We start from the raw sequence: 19325 nt of genomic DNA on the forward strand, positions 1-19325 counted from the left end.
CCTTCTGTTCCCACCTTGTCATATTGTCCTTGGTCTGCTCCAGTCAAATTCAGTTGTTTTTCTCTTTCTTTGTTTGAGGTTCAACTCACACAAGTGGAATCCAAAATCTGTCTGGAATCTTGAAGGGACAACAGAGAGTTGGTGAAAGGGAATAATAATAATAATAATAACAACAATAACAACAACAATAATAATAATAATAATAAAGTTGGAAGGGACCTTGGAGGTCATCTAGTCCAACCCCCTGCTCAGACAGGAAACCCTACACCATTTCAGACAAATGGCTACCCAGTCTCTTCTTAAAAACTTCCAGTGTTGGAGCATTCACCGCTTCTGGAGGTAGGTTGTTCCATTGGTTAATTGTTCTAACTATCAGGAAGTTTCTCCTTAGTTCTAAGTTGCTTCTCTCGTTGATTAGTTTCCACCTGTTGCTTCTTGTCCTGCCCTCAGGCGCTTTGGAGAATAGCTTGACTCCCTCTTCTTTATGGCAGCCCCTGAGATATTGGAACACTGCTCTAATAGTCAGAAACCAATTTAAAAAATAGCAGATTAAAACTGTGATAGATTAAAAACTGAACTTCCCAATGGCTTTCCAAGGGAATCCACAGGTCCAATAAGATTTTTTTTTCATAGAGAGACAGGTTAGATTTTTTTTTCAAAACTTTCAGAACTTTTTCTTAACTTTTGGCTAGAGAGACTGGCTCCATTTGTCTTCTTTCTTTCCTGGAAGGAGGAGAGCTAACCCTCTTTGCCATAATTTAGGGGATAATCTCATTTTTTACAGAAGCACCACAGCAGAATGCTATCAGCATTCTGCTGATGGTGTCATCAGGTTTTCAAAATTTTACAACAGCCATATTGATGGTTTGAGCTACTGAAACCTTTGTTTCAAGATGCAAAGATTTAAAGTCTTTGCATTGAGAGACACTGAAAAATGATTCAACCGACCTCATATCTGTGCCTTTTTCTATAGAATGGGACAATCTTCATATGAAGATATATCTTTTGCTTTGGTAAGCAAATGCCTTGGTAAGACCACACTTGGAATATTGTATCCAGTACTGGTCATCACGGTATAAAAAAGGTGTTGAGACTCTAGAAAGAGTGCATAGAAGAGTAACAAGGATGATTAGGGGACTGGAGGCTAAAAGATGAAGAATAGCTGCAGGAATCAGGTATGTCTAGTTTAATTAAAAGGAGGACTAGGGGTGGCATGATAGCAGTGTTCCAATATCCAAAGGGCTGCCCCAAAGAAGAGGGGGCCATCCTATTCTCCAAAGCACCCAAGTGTAGGACAACAAGCAATGGATGGAAACAAATCAAGGAGAGATACAACCTAGAACTGAGAAATTTCCTGACAGTTAGAACAATTCATCAGTGGAACGCCTTGCCTCCAGAAGGTATGGGTGCTCCAACATTGGAAGTTTGGACGACATTGGACAACCATTTGACTGAAATGATAATAGGGTTTCCTGCCTGAGCAGGTTGCACTAGAAGACCTCCAAGGCCCTTCCAATTCTGTTAGTCTGTTATTCTGCTATAACTAATTCTAAATACAGAATGTCCTTCTTGCTTCCCCAGATACTATACTTCTCACTGCTTCTTATCACCCATGTATTATTTAGCATTTTCATTAGCAACAGGAACACTGAACCACAGAGATGTGGCTAGAGCAAATGTTATTTGTGCTGGGGAAAAAAAGGAATATCCGATGAGAAGCTTCCTGTGCTATGTTGCTGGTAGAATCTGGAGCTAACAAGATGGCAAAAGATGGCATGTCGTCAGAAGAGACAAAAGCCATAGTTTGGAACCTAGTTGGGAGGTTAAGTTAATTAAGAAGCGAGAAAAATTTAAAAGCTTTCAAGCTATTTATAACAGCATCTCCTCTGCCTAAAATCAAGGTCATATGAAAGAGAATCAAAGTGTAGGAGCTGGGCTGTCCTTGCTTCTTTGCAAACAAGGTGAAACAAGCATAAGTTCATCCAAATCAAAATGTACATGAGGCAGTAAGAACAAGTCAATGGCACTCATAGAACTGAGCTGATCCTAGAGGGGAAATTTGCACCTCTGGGTCAAGATGATGAACAACCCATAGCGTGTGGGCCATATGATTCACTAAAAACCTGCTGGCAAATTATTTTCATCAATTTTCTCCTTCAATTATAGTAATAGCAATTTTATATATGTAATGAGATCTCCCTCTTAAAGGATGCTGAAGCTCAGATTTAACATTAGTCACATTGCAGCTAGATTTACACAACCCCTTGAGGATTTGGAGGAGCTGGGCATATTATTTTATTTTAAATAATGAAATAAGATGTGGTTTAATGGTTCCAGTTTAGTGAATTGTTTGGCCTCAGCCACTGTGGTTGTAATATAAATCACCCTGTTTTATGAACCTGGCTAATTGTGGGTCAGTTAATAGAACAAGAGTAAGTAGAATACAGATTGGTAGAACATGTAAACTCATGGTTCCTTTACAAAGAGTTTGTGGATTTAAAGTTATCCCAAGGGTGTTTGTTCACGAGGCAAAGAAGCTTCTGCAGATGAATGAGAAGTGAAACGTCTTCAAAGAAAAAACAAAAAAGTCCAGTTGCCTCATGAACAAGCATCTTTGGGATAACTATGACCTGGATGACTGAAAATCTCCATAGATATGTGGATTTAAAGGTGAATATGACACCAGTGTAAGCTTTCTTTCTTTGTTTCTTCTCTTATAAGGTGCAAATAATTATCTTTCCTACCTTCTACCAATGAAGCCTCTCTGGATTCATGTCTACCCTTAGCAATGGATACAGATAAATTCCAAATTTTCATTTTTCTGTGGGGGGAACATTCATGCTTAACATTATCTTTAAACTAAGCATGCTCTAAGTGAACATGAAAAATGTACTTAAAGGTGTTAAGCCACACAGATGAACTCATCAGAGAGTCGTGACTGATTTGCTTTCACCACCGAATGAGTTGAAGCTCATCCTATGTACCTGAAAGTGCCCTTCAACCAATCATTCATATTCCTGCCTACCAAGTTACAATAAATTATTGCCAACAGAATCCAAATGTTGCACTTTCACAGTATCGACCGGCACATTCATCAACTCAAACTTCAACGATAGATTTAAAAGCCTCTATCGCTAGAAAATTGATTAAGCTCAGATTACAGGTGCTCTGTAAATGGCCTAGATTAACTGACTCCCATCTCCTTGCACCAAATGAGGAAAAAAAAAAGAAAGTTCAAAATGAAATAGTCCTTTTTGGATGGCATTTCAAGCCAGCTGTCATTTGTATTTTCAGAGCAATCCATTACAATTTTTTTTTCTAGCAAAAAAATGTCACTGTGTTCTGCTGTAATCAAGGTCGAAGTCATTTCAAATGTAAAATCTCAACAAAATGGAATGTCACAGAGCTGGGTTTTTTTTTTTTTTAAAAAAAAAATCTACTCTGCACCTCCACGATGTAAAAAAGATGTTGGGACTCGAAAGAGTACAGAGAAGTACTGCAGTCTAACCACTGTGCCAGCGTGGCTCTGATATAATTTGCCCATAGAAGAGAGAGGATTATGCTGGGGGGGGGGGATTATTGGGCAGATTTTGAGACTACAGTGAGCTAAGCAGACATGTAAATAAAAATAAGATAGTGTCTAATAAATACATATGAGAGCCAGACAAATTCCTTCAACCCATACTCTTGTCTACGCACATTCCAGATGTCATTTTTTTCTTAAGTTTCTTGATAACTTTGGCAGTAGCAGCATTTGCAGGTGGTGTCAGTTGTTAATGTGATCCATTTTTCTATTCCCAGGAAATGGTTGAAAAAAAAAACAATTCCAAGGTAGGACCTAGTGTAGAGCATCCTTAGAAATACTGTACTAAATATTCATCTGATGCTTGGGCCACTATGCTGAAGAGTTCTCAAGCACACCTGTGCAGATATAATGTATTTTTTTTTTCTTTTTAAAATGTAGTGCTAAGATCTAGGAGCTCAGCCTGGCTAGTTCATCAACATTTTTTTTTTTCATTTCATTCCCTGGCTCAGTCTTCCTTGCCTTTCAGCATAATTGCTAATTTCATGTCGTTCAGCACCAAGGACAGGGTTCACACAAGTTCATTTCTTTCCCCTGCTTAAAATATAGGAAATCTGACGACAATAGGTCTAAATGCAATTTTGAGGAAAAAAATCCAATTTCAATCTCTTTATTATCCAAATCTATATATTTAATCATCTCATTCTCTGGTGCTAAAATTCAGAGAGATGGGTTTTCAATCAGTGATGTTGATTTACTGCTACTTGTAATTGTGACACATCTCCCCCACCCGCAGCCCCAGCCTTCCAAATTCATTTTCCATGTTTTATCCGACTTTTTTTTTTTCTTCCATGCTTCTCTCCCATGTAGGGCCAAGAACAGCAATGCAGTTCTACGCTGGCAGCTTGGCTCTCATTTCAAGCAGAGATGTAATATCATTTCCCAGCTTTTTCAAAGGAAAACTTGCCATTGCTATTGGAAAATAAGGATTTTATTGAAGAGCAGGAGAGGGAGAATTTAAAAGATAACGTATTCAAAGAATATCCCCCTCAAATACCTCATTTATTTCCCAGAGCAGTGGTGGGATTTAAATATGTGAACAACTGGTTCTCTATGTGGATGCCGCTTCTGGAAGTCCATTCTGGGCCTGGGCAACAAAAAAAATAGCTACCGGTTCTGCCAAAGTGGTGCGAAGTGGCTGAATCCCACCATTGTTCTGGAATCACTATCACAAATTTTGAATATTTCAAACACAGGGTGTAGAGGATTAGCAGGCATCTCCTCACCTTCATCTATTCTGTTCTTGTGAATGTCTTTCAAACCACACTTATTGTTCTTTCCTCATTCCTGTCATCTCAAGCAAGGTTTTCTAACTCAAAAATGCCTCCTGCTAGTTCATCTAGGTAACGAACACACAGATTTTCCTAAAGAGTAAATAAAAAACAGGATTATAATTTTTTCAGGTCCTTAACTAACAACTAACCTAGGGTGGGTAGGGCTTGGCTTTGTGGTTTCTAGCAGACTACGACAGATGTTTCAATTCCTCAAATTGTAAAGCTGAGCTCAAAGTGTCAGCCATGTTTATTGCTTGAATATATAAAGGCATCACTATCTTTAATTAAACTTTTTTTCTGGCTTAGATACGACCTTCGGAAGACTTTTGGTAAACGTTGCATTTAACATTGATTTCCTGTCTGCTGATTTATTTATTTCTGCTAGATCTCTTCTCAGTTTTCATCGCTTTTGTCTCCCTAAAGCTTGATTATAGGAGACTATTCCTACATTTCTTTCAATGGCTTGTCACATTTTTATCAACAAATTTCCAAGGGCCTGACTAGGTATGCAACCTTCAAATTGTTCTTATATTATATGATGGCTAAGGGGAATTATTTTATATTTCTATCCAACCTACAAGCTTCTCTCTCTTGATTTTGAGTGTAGACAATGTGTCCCTGGTACACACACCCATTAGAATGTTTATTTCTATTCAATATAGAGAGCATTTTCCAACTATTCCTGGACTTTTCATTTTGTATTATAGAACTCAAATACAAAGTGGACACTGTAATGGTGGACTCTATTCAACAACAACAAAGTGGACACTGTAATGGTGGACTCTATTCAACAACAACAACAAAATACTTTAGGAGAGTCTTCATGCAAGAAAAGTGAAAGAGAAAAATAGAATGATGTCCCGCAAGACGGATGGACTTAATTAGAACAATAATAAATTCATTACTGAGAGACTTCAAAAGTCAGGTTAAGTATAGAACATTCTGGAGACAGTCTCTCTATGTGGTTGCTAGGAGTTGACTCTGTTATCATTACCACTACCACCACCACCACCACTATCATCATCATCCAGGAAGATCATCTTCCTCTCTTTTAACTTTTTACAGTCAAGAAGATTTTTCATATTTGCCTAACTTCTAGGAGATGTTAGATTTGTAACAAGAATCATAGCATATATTTTGTTAGAGAATTTTAATTTCTCTGTTGGTGAAAAAATAAATCAGAAGCTCTCATAGTTGACGGCATTTAGCTGATTCAAAATAACTTCTTTATATTTATATCAAAATATTTACAATACCATACATTCTTCTTTACAGCAACATAGCTCAATGAATACTTCTTACAGAGAGATACAGAGACAAAACTGAGACTGAAAATTCAGCTCCTACCTAACTCAATACCCTTTTGCACAGACTCAGTAGAACTTTCTTCACATTGGCTGACTGAGTTACCACATGACTCTTCCTGCTCATGAATATTCCAACATATTTTCTATCCTGATACCATCTAATAAAATATTTAGCTATATGAGGAAAATAACTCACAGGGATCAAAATGGGGAAAGGATTAGTTTACAACCCTCATCTATCAAAATCCAATGAAACTATTTATTTATTTAGATTTCATACTTCTTAGCAGACTACCTCTCTTGGAGAAGGGGCTACTTGGAAATTCATTTCTAGATTCAATAACTGTCTGATGAGCAAATTGATAAAGTCAAAAGACAGACAAAGGAAAAAGGATTAAACTTTAGTTGCATAGTTCAATCATTGGCCTGTAGATTCACACCCATAATTTGAATGTAATTTTGGATTCATCACTGAAGCTGAACGTCTTGGGTTTCATATGGCCAAGAATGTATTTCTATAACTAATATTAGTGTTCCAACTGTGCTTACTCTTGGACAAGGTCCAACTTGCAAAAATGACTCATAGCTTAATTGTATCCTCTTTAGACTACTAAAATGCTTTTGACATGGGATTCCTTTGAAAAGGGACTAGACATTTAACTGGGACAGAAAGCTTTGGCTAGTGATAGGAAGCAAGTGCTGAAGTTACTATTACTGTAACTTCACTAAATATGTTTGATTAATCAGGCCATCTTTTCCATAATCTAAATTTAATTGTCAAATATAAGTGAGGAATCAATTAAAGCTGCTAATCCAGATAGATAGATAGATAGATAGATAGATAGATAGATAGATAGATAGATAGATAGATAGAGATATTGCAAAAGCAAATTATAACTTAACATGCTGTGTACGCAAAAGCAAATTATAACTTAACATGCTGTGTAACCTCAATTATATGATAGATGAATCAACTGTAAGGTCTTTAAAAGGGTTGCACAAGCAAAAGACACGATGCATTAAATCACTAATAAGTGAGGCTTTGAATAGAGAGGGGAAATTAAAATAAAGTCTTCTGAAGTATATTTATGTACTTCCTCTTTTATCATGGAAAGTCAAGGGTGGCTTATGCAATATCTGTAGGCACTTAATTGGCAAGTAAGAAATTGAACACAATACAGTTTTGCCTTGCTCATAACATGTTTATTATTGTTTTCGTGGCTGTCTACAACAGCTACTAATTTACTTTGCTACAGCAGTTGCTAGGGCTTGTTTGTGTAACAGACTCATGTAAACTTTCTGATTAGTACTGCAAATGAGCAACACTGACACATATGCACAAATACAGACAATGCCTTCCATTCTGATTAATAGTTTCGAGAGAATGAAAGCAATCTGCAATTCCTACCATTTTTCATGTTTGTGAGCTGAGCATCTCTGTACAGCTAAGATTTCCCCCACCCATCAAAGAAGAAGCAAACTGAAATGCGGGAGGAGAATCAGAGTGGATATTACCTCCACCACATTTTGGCGGCAGCAGAAATCCGACAATAAAATTAATTTAATACTGTAGGATTCCTGACTGCCAACTCTTTTGATTAGAAGGCCAGACTAATATATGGGGTGTTGCAGAGTAAAGCAGAATTTATAGCACAGTCCTGAGAGCTCCAAAGAAGCAGTTATTTTCAAGAAATATTTGCTGGAATTATTACATAGTGTGGCAGTCTGGGGTTTTTTTCTTCTTACTCAATATAGTCCTTCAGAATTCCATGTTAGGAATTCTAAACAGAGCCATAGCCAGTGATGGCTAGGTCTAGGACCATTTTCTCTGGATTTTCCCTCTCCCCTAAAATGTCACCATGTCAAGTTCTTACTTTTTCCCCCGTCACTTCTTTTCAAAAGAAAAAGAGAAAGGAGCCTGACATTGTGATGACCAACCAATAAAGGAGAATATTTGTAGCTCAGGATTGAAATGAGGGGGCTGTTTGATGCTCTCTTTGAGCTTGGTTGTTTTCCAGAAGACATTTCCTTACCCAGCTAGGTAACATCATCAGTGCTAATAAGGAATGGGATTTGCTGTCAGTTTATATTTAGGGAAGAGACAAGAAGACTCGGGTCACACTGGTTTGTTTGAATATATTTACAGACGGTCACTTGTTCACGGTTTTCTCTATCAACTCAATTTTCCAGTTCTTCACAAATCAGGCATGTTGGTTTTGCACATATTCAAAGAAACATTCTTTGGATATCAACAAGAAGATGGTCTAATGAGGATCCCTGGACGTGTTAACAGGACTGCTGGTCTTCAGTTTCTTTCACCCTTCTTATCAGACCATGTGTTTCCTAAATTGGAAAGTCCTTCACAGCTGCGCTGGAAGGTGCAAAGAGGAGTCAAGAGCAAATTAAGTGTGAACAAGAAGGCACCAGCCAAACTTTCCACAAGTTATTAAATCCCAGTAAAAAAATAGATGCAGGCAGGTCTAGGTTGCAAATGTCAAAGAAATTCAACTTTAGTTTGGGTCTCTTGAGAACTTTAAGATGGGACGCACAGTCCTCTTAAGTCCAGCACTGCATCTATCTTTCAATAATGTGATGGGTGCTCATTTCAATGCATTATTGAAGTTGGAGCAAAAGAAGTGAGTGGGTTCAGGAAAATCACTAAAATCGATTTGAATGGGGTTAATGTGAAGTCCAGTGAACAGCCATCCTATATATTTTACCACTTTCTATCTCAGGGGTAGGCAGCCTTGGCTTTTTCATGACTCATGGACTTCAACTCCCAGAATTCTGGGAGTTGAAGTCCACGAGTCATAAAAGAGCCAAGGTTGCCTATCCCTGTTCTATCCCATCAAAGATTTTGGAGGAGAAAACAGAGGATTTGGGATTAAATTGATTAAAAGGCCATGACATTGGTTAATTTCTTGAAGGGAGCTATTACATGATGAACTTTTAGAGCAGGGGTCTTCAAACTTGGCCCTTTTATGACTTGTGGACTTCAATTCCCAGAATTCCTCAGCCAGGCATGCTGGCTGATGAATTCTGGGAGTTGAAGTCCACAAGTCATAAAAGGGCCAAGTTTGAAGACCCCTGTTCTAGAGAAAGCTTGGTCAAAACAGAGTGTTCCATATGATAGATGAGGGCTCATGAGTGAAGTACTGTTAGGCTCACACTGACTACTCCATTTATGTCAGCTGGGCAGTTTTGATTTAGCATTGCGGGTTGTCTGGATAAGATCAGCAATAAAATATCAAATTAGCTTTTGGTGTTGTGGATCGAAGTCAGAGAAGTGCTGCACACAAACATTGGATCCTGCCAGGGCAAATAGCAATCAGTTCTCATACCTTATCTATGTGTCATCCAAATAACACATTCTGGAACTAACAGTGCATAGAAAATACTGAGATTAACAGAGTGAAGCACAAGCAGTGCTATGCAAAAATGTTTGGGAGGGAGGGAAGGAAGGAAGGAAGGAAGGAGGAAGGAAGGAAGGAAGGAAGGAAGGAAGGAAGGAAGGAAGGAAGGAAGGAAGGAAGGAAGGAAGGAAGGAAGGAAGGAAGGAAGGAAGAACATCTTTTTCCTGTTTTGATGAAACTATTTCTGTTTTTTTTTTGCACTGACTCTTTTTAAAAGGAGATTGAGAGGATAATGGTGCTGCCTTCTTAACTGCCTAAATTTCAGTTTCAAAGGATGCTTTCCAATCAGGAAGTAAGATCAGCCAGAGTAATTGCAGAGTGGTATACAGTCATAAAAACAGGTCAAGACACAAAGAGAACACCAACGATAACAATCTGAAAAATAAGCCAAAAAATAAATGTCTCTCTTATAGGAGAAGAAAACTTTCAGGACATTGGAAACAATTTTGCAAGGAAGGAAATGTAAGTGCTCTTTTAACCTGTCCACGATGAGAGAAAAACAGATAGGCCGAGGGCAGACATCATAAATGTTTCCCAGCTCTGGATTTAGAACACCACACCAGTGCTTATATTCTAAAAGAAAAATAATAATGCACTCTGGAAATATGGGGTGTCAAAACTTGTCAAAAACTTTTTACAGTATAGAGAATAAAAATCTTGGAGCCAAATCTTTGCAGAGGAAAAAAAAACCCATTGCTGTCAGCTATATAGCTATGGAAGGAAGAGAGAGAGAGAGAGAGAGAGAGAGAGAGAGAGAGAGAGAGAGAGAGAGGGAGGGAGGGAGGGAGGGAGGGAGGGAGGGAGGGAGGGAGGGAGGGAGGAAGGAAGGAAGCCCAGCAAACAAAAGAATAAGGCACTTTGTTCAAGCTAACATTCTTGCTACACTGCTCTGCAAAATCCTTCTGATCAAGATATATCCTGGGACAGAAAAGTCTCTGTGGGAATGAGGTTTACTCTTGGTGCATTTTCCAAGAAGATGATGCTCTTTCTCTACCCAACATCTGAACCTTTACTCCATCAAGGGAGAAAGAAGCTGTACCTAGAGATGAATGGCAGCAGGCAAAGGAGAACATTGATGATGGAAGAAGAAAGCGAGGGAGGGAGGGAGGAGGGAGGAAGCTCCCTGCTAAAAAACCAAAATGCCTGCAGGAGGCCTGGGGAAGCTGTGCATCCATTTAGGCTTGTTCTACAGGCTGTTTATTTCTGAAAGCAGCAGCTGAGCTTTGATCCCAGGTGACCAAAGCAAAGGAATGAACTTCCTGTTCTGGTTTCCTGGGATACCGAGTGAGTTTCAAAGCTATAAAACAAACTTTTGTTAAAAAAAAAAAGCAGCGTCTAGCCCATGGCATCTGGTCCTGCACAAGGTGTGCCATATATTCAGAGCTGTTTTGTGATAATTGGAGCAAGGGTGTATTTAGTCAGAGTACAGGTTGTCCTTCTATAAGCAGGTCTCAAATCAAAGCCCATCTGGAATCGTTAGCGGAGGGTAGCAAACATTCTGTCTGATGGAGAATATTTGGAAGCCCAAGGGGTGCGTAGACAGTTTTATTTTGTGTTGGAATATTCACGAGCAGGAAGAATCATGTGGTAACTCAGTCAGCCAATGTGAAGAAAATGCTACTGAGTCTGTGAAAAAAGGTATTGAGTTAGGAGCTGGATTTCCCGTTTCAATTGAGCTATGTTGCTGTAAAGAAGAATGTATGGTATTGTAAATATTTTTATATGAATATAAAGAAGTTATTTTGAAGCAGCTAAATGCAGTCAACTGTGAGAGCTTCTGATTTATTTTTTCACCAATAGAGAAATTAAAATTCTCTAACATTTTGCGTAGTCTTATTTCTCTCCTATCCCGTCCTTGCCCATCCTTGAAAGAGGTGTGTAGTGAAGTTCTCTGGTTATTTAAGAACAGGAAAATCTTTGGCTGACCTGGCTGGCTAGGGAAAATATCCAGAGTGGATTGATAGCCCTTGCTAAGGCATATTGCCTTTTTATTTAATGTGTTGAGCAAAGCTAGTCATCGTTAGTTTAAAGTCATGATTTATGACTTTAGCATTTTGTGTGAATCCAACCATAAGCTGTTACTCAAGGTTTATAGCTTAGCGTGATGTGTCTATCCACCAGAACCTAGCACAATGAGGAAGGGACAAATGGGAAGGAAACTAGGTGCGTGACGTAAAGACAAGAACGTGGGGTCCAACGATGCACAAGGGTGGAGTTAGATGGCAATCGACTCTTCCCAGAGATTGAAACCTGCACGTATGCCTTTCTTCCCCACGTTTGCAAAAATACAAAATCTGTCTGTTAAAAACCAAGGGACGTGAAGAGGTCCCTTGAGCAGTAGAAAGTATAAAGTAGATCAACACTGTGTTCTGCAGATGCATTTTTCTCATCCCTTCTTAATCTCTTGACCCCGTCCATTTCAGAGGATAAAGCCGAGGGAGCAGGCATAGAAGAGACAATCAGCAGAAATTGCTTTCTTCTCTCAAGAACAGGAACCACTATTTCTTGCCACTCTCTAATATATATATGAGTACTGCTGATAACAGCCCTCTGCCAGTAGCCTTTGGATTAAATTGACACATTAGGCTTTTTGGAGAGGGAGGAGTCTTTGTTCAGATTTGTGAAAACATATCCTCACAGTTTTGCTGCTAACTTCACAGGGATTCATCCAGTTTGAGTCCCAGGCCCCATAGTTTGTCTATGGAGATTCTCAGTCATCCAGGTCACGGTTGTCCCAAAGGTGCTTTTTTTCAAAAGGCAACTTGACTTTGGTTTTTTTCCTTGAAGATGTTTTGTTTCTTAACCAAGAAGCTTCTTCAGCTCTGACTGAAGAAGAGCTGAAGAACTGAAGAAGCTTCTTGGATGAGAAGTGAAACGTCTTTAAGGAAAAACAAAGTCCGATTATCTTTTAGAAAAAAAAGCACCTTTGGGATTCAAATTCCGGTGATCCTCGATTTGCAACTGTTCGGTTAGTGACTGTTCGAAGTTACAAGGGCCGAGAAAAAAGTGACTTTTGACTAGTCCTCATATTCACGACCATCACAGCATCCCCACCGTCACACAATCAAAGGTTGGGCACTTGGTGACCGGCATATATTTACAACAGTTGCAGCATCCTTGTGATCGTCATTTGCAACCTTCCAAGTCAGCTTTTGGCAAGCAAAGTCAATGGGGGAAGCCAGTTTTACTTGTGATTCATTTAACAGCTGCAGGGATTCACTTAACAACCGTGGTAATAAAAGGTCATAAAATCAGGCACAACTCATTTAACAGCCTTGTTTAGCAATGGAAATTCTGGTCCTAATTGCAGGCATAAGTTGATGACTGCTTCTATGGAGGTAGCTGTTTGCACGTAGTTCTAATGACAGGTGCCCCAAATAGTTCAGAGGCACCTGATTGGCTATGCCAAAATACCCTGGGGGGGGGTGAGACACTGACACCAGTTAGACACCCTTTTTGGCAGAATATTCATTAACAACCTAACACAGATTTTTTTTTTTAAAAAAAAAAAGTGGTTTTACCTTCCATATTTGACAGCTTGTATTAGCAACTTTTTCCCTGGGAGCCCAGAAACTGAAGTGACAGCATCATTTAAAAAGTGTCCCCCAAGCATTTTTAGCTGCCCTATTTCTGAGCCATTTGAAATATTTTTCCCTTTTCCTACCAGCCTACTAGCATTAAACACTGAAAACCATTTGTAAATGGTAAAAAAAAAAAAAAAAATACTGAAAAGGCCAGGTTTCAAGGCAATTTTTAGTCTGGTTAAATCACTATCCACTCTGAGGGTCTTTACAAAACAATAAGATAGCCAAGAACTTCCTTTAAAAAAAAAAAAGAATGTTTAACAAAAGTCAAATATCTACAATATATTACACAGACACCGTCTACCAAATCCAGACAGCGAAATGCAATTCTTTGCCTTTCAGGGGAGAATATTACTGCTTAGATTCATCTATTAGTTACCATTTGCTTAAGGGCTTCTTGGGAAACTTAAAAAGCTGCTGTCACCCCTCTCCAAAATGCAACCTTATTTCAGTCATAGATTATTCCAGATAGGTTTAAGCCCACATCATTAGGCTATTCCTGTCAATAATACCTAAATAAAAGAATCGCAGTGCAAAAGAATCCAGCACAAGAAAAGTGAACACTGCAATAAATTCACAGCATGCCAGAATATAAAAAAAAATCTTGTTGAAAAAGGAGGAACCAAGATGGTGACACACGACCAGCTTCTAAAATAAGAATGTTGTTATTTTGTTGTTGTTGTTACCAATGCATGTAGATATGTGAGAACATATATGGTGCTTTTATTTGTTTGAACCCCACCTGGAGGTAAAATGAAATTTCAGTGGGATGAGTTCTTCCTTCAGGACGAGAATAAAATCATAGCTTATGTGGGTAAGGTTTGGTTGTTCCCAGGAAGACTGGGTTCAGGCCCCCTTGACTATACAGCTTACATTTCTGCATTCTTGGACATATGCTAGATCAAAACAAAGTGACAATGCAATCTCCTCCAGTCTCTTCCATTTCTGTTCTAATTACCTCAGTTAACAAAGACAATGATTGGGAAAGTGACCTACATCATCCAGTTTTCTGTCCCTCAAAACCAACCAGATCATTGGGAAATCCCTCAAGTAGGACATGGATGTACCATGTCCGGCCCTATTAAGAAGGACGAGGGGTGACATGATAACAGTGTTCCAATATCTATGGGGCTGCCATAAAGAAGAGGGGCTCAACCTATTCTCCAAAGCACCTGAAGGCAGAACAAGAAGCAATGGATGGAAAAATAATCAAGGAGAGAACCTACCCAGAACTAAGGAGACATTTCCTGATGGTTAGAACAGTTAATTAATCCATTCCAGCACATCCTACATGTGGCCACCAACTTTTTGCATGAATGGGAAAGTGGCCTATCTAATCCAGTTTTCTGTTATTACCACCATCAGAACATGGGTGTGCTAACATCTGTCACTTCAGGCATCATCTTATTGCATTATTGGGAAAGTGACCTACCTCATCTAGTTTATGTTTCCACAGAACAAACCAGAGACTTTAATGAATCCCACAAGCAGGACATGGGTTTAATAAGCACCTCCACTTGAGTTCACCAACATCTCACATTGAGAGGGATGTTGTCTCATTGGGTGAGCTGATATATAGCCATCACAACTAGTAGCCTCCAATATCCTTGTCATCTCTAAACCTGTTAGGCTACTTGAATTGGTGTCATAACTGTCTGTTATATTACCAAATACATAGGACAACTAAGCATTAAAAATCCATTTTAGCTATCATAATATCCAATATTCTAATCCAGAGGTCTGGCATTATTAGGAAGGGATAATCTTATTCTTATCCAATTAATCTGCAGCATGCAAAATTTTTGTTACTCGCTGCTTGCAGAAGCAGGCCTTAATATTCTCAACCATGGCTATTTTGATGTGATTTTATATAAGATTGCATTGTAAGGAATTATTAAGTCCAACCTCTTGTTGCCAGAAGAGATTTAAAAAGACGCCTCTGAGAAGCCTACAAAGCATTGTATTATCTAGTTGATAGCGGAACATTCTTGATATTGATATGCTGAGCAGAAGTCGGCTTTAATAATAGTTTATTAAAACTGGGTCAATACGAACAAATCCCTTGTACACTGACTGAGGCATCATGGCAGAAATGGAGCCCTGATTAATTTAAATATGAATTTTTAAGTCGTGAAATCACATCCTTAGTGATATGTGTACCATATCTCTGCATTTAAAAAAAAGAGAGATTGGGAATACAGGTATTCCTTGACTTATGACCACAATTGAGCCCAAAATTTATGTTGCTAAGTGAGACATTTGTTAAGTGAATTTAGCCCCATTTTACAACCTTCCTTGCCACAGTTAGTTAGTTAGTAACATGGTTGTTAAATGAATCTGGATTCCCCATTGACTTTGTTTGACAGAAGGTCACAAAAGAGGATCACGTGACCCCAGGACACTGCAACAGTCGTAAATACAAAGCAGTTGCCAAGTGTCTGAATTTTGATAATGTCAATGGTCGTAAGTGTGAAAAGTCACTTTTTTCAGTGCCGTTGTAACTTCGAACAGTCACTAAATGAACTATTGTAATTTGAGGATTAGCTGTATCTACCACCAACAATGTACAGCATGTGCAATCCATATTTCATCCAAGTACAATGGAATGGAATTGTACTGATGGAATATATTCCATAAGTAAGAATATACGGAATATGGAATATACTCCGTAAATAAGAATATATTAAGAGTTTTACTGGACCCTGCCAGGGGCCAATCTAATCCAGCTTTTGTCACGTAGTGGCCAAACCTGTACATTTAGAGATGGCCAAAAAAGACAACATTTTCAGTATAATGCTGCATAGCTTGGTGGGCAGAAAGCCACATGTTAACAGTTGCTGATGGTGTGTCTGGAGCAGTTAGTTTGGTCCAGCCATTAAAAAGACTCTCTATGGTCTTACATAATGTAATAGTAGACTTTTTTTACGGGGATGTTTCAACTACAGACCAGGACAGATTGCACTGAAATACAAAATTGGTTTATTGACATCATTGGACATAAAAATTACCTCAAGTGGAGGAAGATTATAGACCAGTGGTGGCGAATCTTTTAGAGACTGAGTGCCCAAACTGCTGCAACCCAAAACCCACTTATGCATTGCCAGATGTCGGGTGGGTGTGGCCACCAAGTGCGCGTGGCCACCAAGCTGTCGGCTCGTGCTCGCTCATTCGCTCGCTGTCCGCTCCGACTCGTGCTTGCTCTCAAGCTGTCTGCAGCAAATGCTGCTTCCGCAGAAAATTGCTCCTTTTATAGCCTCTAGCCTATTCCCAGACTGTGCATGCGTGGAGAACAGGAGGGAGCAGCTCAGCCCAGCAATGGCTCGCGTGCCACCAGAGACAGCTCCATGTGCTGCCTGTGGTACACGTGCCATAGGTTCGCCACCATGGTTATAGACCCTCTTTGTAGATTGATGCAAGTTAGAATGTGCAGGCAATTGGATATTGCAGCTGGGTATTTGATTGGCTCTAATGTATCATGTGCCCTGGTGAGGTTAGTCAGGTAATTTGGCTGTACCTATGACTAAGGGGGAAGGACTACAAAGTCAATGGGGTTTATTTGATCTTTTAGATCAGGGGTCTTCAAACTTGGCCCTTTTATGACTTGTGGTCTTTGACTCCCAGAATTCCTCAGCCTGCATGCCTGGCTGAGGAATTCTGGGAGTTGAAGTCCACAAGTCATAAAAGAGCCAAGTTTGAAGACCTCTGTTTTAGATCTTTTAGTTTATTTGATTTTTATCCCACCATTATTACTTTTAAGTAGTAACTCAAGCCATGAACATAAAGTACATCATACTCCTTCCTCCTGCTATTTCCCCCATAACAACAACTCTGTGAGGTAGGTTGGTCTGAGACAGAGTGACAAAGTCATCCAGTCAGCTGTCATGCTTAGGGCGGGACTAGAACTCTCAGTCTCATGGTGATTGGCCCAAAATCACCCAGCTGGCTTTCATGCCTAGAAACATGAAACTAGAACCTACAGACTCCTGTTTTTTAGATCAGCACTTTAACCACTACACCAACTTGCTTTCGGCCTTCTAAACGTTTTATGGTTAACCCTGACATTGTCCTTTCCTGGGAAAATGTTTTTTTTTGTTTTTGTTTTTTTTTGCAATTTCCCAATTTGACACAGATAACAGAATTAGCATTTTTATTTTCCCTGAGAAGATGTATTTGAGTTAGGGACTTCTAACTTGAAATAAATCCCTCAATTCTCCCTATGTCTCTGATGAACAAAACTATTTTTTCCTACACAAGTGACATGTTTTGATGGTGAGGCGATTCCTTGCACTCCCCGTTTTCCCAGGTGCTGAGATGTTGCCTGCCTTACAGTAAGGCAGTAAGAGGCTCCGCTTATGGACCACCAGAATATGAACCCATTACCCCCAGCTTCCATTATCTCTCAGGTAAAAAGCTTTTAAAAATGGAGAGTTTCCAGAGAGCTGTCGGAAGATTTTTAAAGATTTTATAGGTTACTTGCTCCTGCTAATTTAGTTGTAGTTAAAGCTATGAATTATTAATGTGCTGCTGGGATTATTACGGATCAGAATGACATTTCTGGATTTATATCTTAATAATTCAAAATGTTGAGTAGTTTCACGCCCAGAGCTAGTTTACTGCTGTGACTACAGATTTCCATCTGGTTTCACAGCCTATGTCAATATGCACAGCTATATACAAAGGGCAACTGTCCTCCCCCCCCCCAAAAAAAAATATGTGGACAGCAATCGAAATTCGGGCACACATTAATATCATTGTTGCAACAACACATTTGGGGAACTTCCCAATTTTCCCAGTTTTCGGGACTGCAAAATCAATTCAGTGTAAAATCAGTTATTTCACAATACTTGACATCAGCTCTAGCCTTCTGAAAAAGCCAGCCTGGATGTTTACCGATGAATTTGTTTTTCAATATGCTTACCATATGTCTTCGTGGTTCTTCCCTTTATTTGTTATGCATGGCCTGTGTAGAGATAATCAACAAATAAATTTCAGTTGAGGCTGTCAATGATACATTCATTTGGTCCTAATCTATTTCATTCCCAAGTGAGGCTAAGTACTTCGTGTGGGGAACTCAGACTGCTTTCTTTTTTACCTTGTTCTAATGCCTGGTGCCTGACTATGTGTTGGGAAGCACCCAGCCTGGCACGGAGGAGGGATCAAGAGTGGAGTTAGCCTGGAGTCACTGCACAATCACAAAACGGCTAGGACCCTACATTCCTTGGAGCCCTATTTAATTGTTCCCAAGAATAGGCTATAGGGGATGCAGTGGCTCAGTGGTTAAAGATGCTGAGCTTGTCAGCTGGAAAGCTGACAGCCCAGGTTTGAGACCTGAGCACTGTGCGACAGAGCGAGCTCCTGTTACTTGCCCCAGCTCCTGCTCACCTGGCAGTCTGAAAGCATGCAAATGTGAGCAGATAAATAGGTACTACTTTGGGTGGGAAAGTAACACAGTTCTGTGGCATATAGTGATACTGGCCATATGATCATGGAAGCATCCTTGGAAAACGCTGGCCCCCTTGGCTAAGAAACAGAGATGAACATCAACTCCTAGAGCAGGGGTCCCCAGCCCACTGTCTGCAGACCACTGTTGGGTCACAGCCTGCTGGGAACTGGGCCACAGAAGTGGTGGGTGAGCATGCATACATGCACCCCTAAAGCTGGATACGACCTTTCCCTCACTTTTAAGAGCTAGCTTCCAGTCTGGGGAGATTCCTGTACTGTAGGCAGAGCATAATAAAGTAGTTGGCTCAAACTCTGCACAAGTGGGTGTCTGATTGTTCATACCTGACGTTATATGAACATATGTCCTGACACCCAACTTTACCTGCAATAAAATTTGTGACCAGCTTTGAATCAGCTTCACAATTATTGTTTCAGCAGTAATTCACATTGGACTCTCCCTTAATTTAACAAGAGACTGCTACATGTCAGGAGTACATGATTGAGTTAACAATAGGCAACATAACAGATTTCTCCATAGCTCTCTCCAGTAGCTCCCTATAATATGCAAACTAGCACAGCTTCTTGTTGCAAATAACCCCCTGGTTATCAATCAAAATTTGGCCATAGTTATGAGAAAGTGGAAATAATAAGCCCTAAAATGCCATTAGCTCAGCAACACTAAATTAAAATGAAAAGGCGTTTTCATTTTTTCCACTGCAGAA

The sequence above is a fragment of the Crotalus tigris genome, unplaced genomic scaffold, assembly GCF_016545835.1.
Source record: "Crotalus tigris isolate CLP2741 ecotype Arizona unplaced genomic scaffold, ASM1654583v1 scf7180000017631.5181431, whole genome shotgun sequence".
Taxonomy (NCBI): Eukaryota; Metazoa; Chordata; class Lepidosauria; order Squamata; family Viperidae; genus Crotalus; species Crotalus tigris.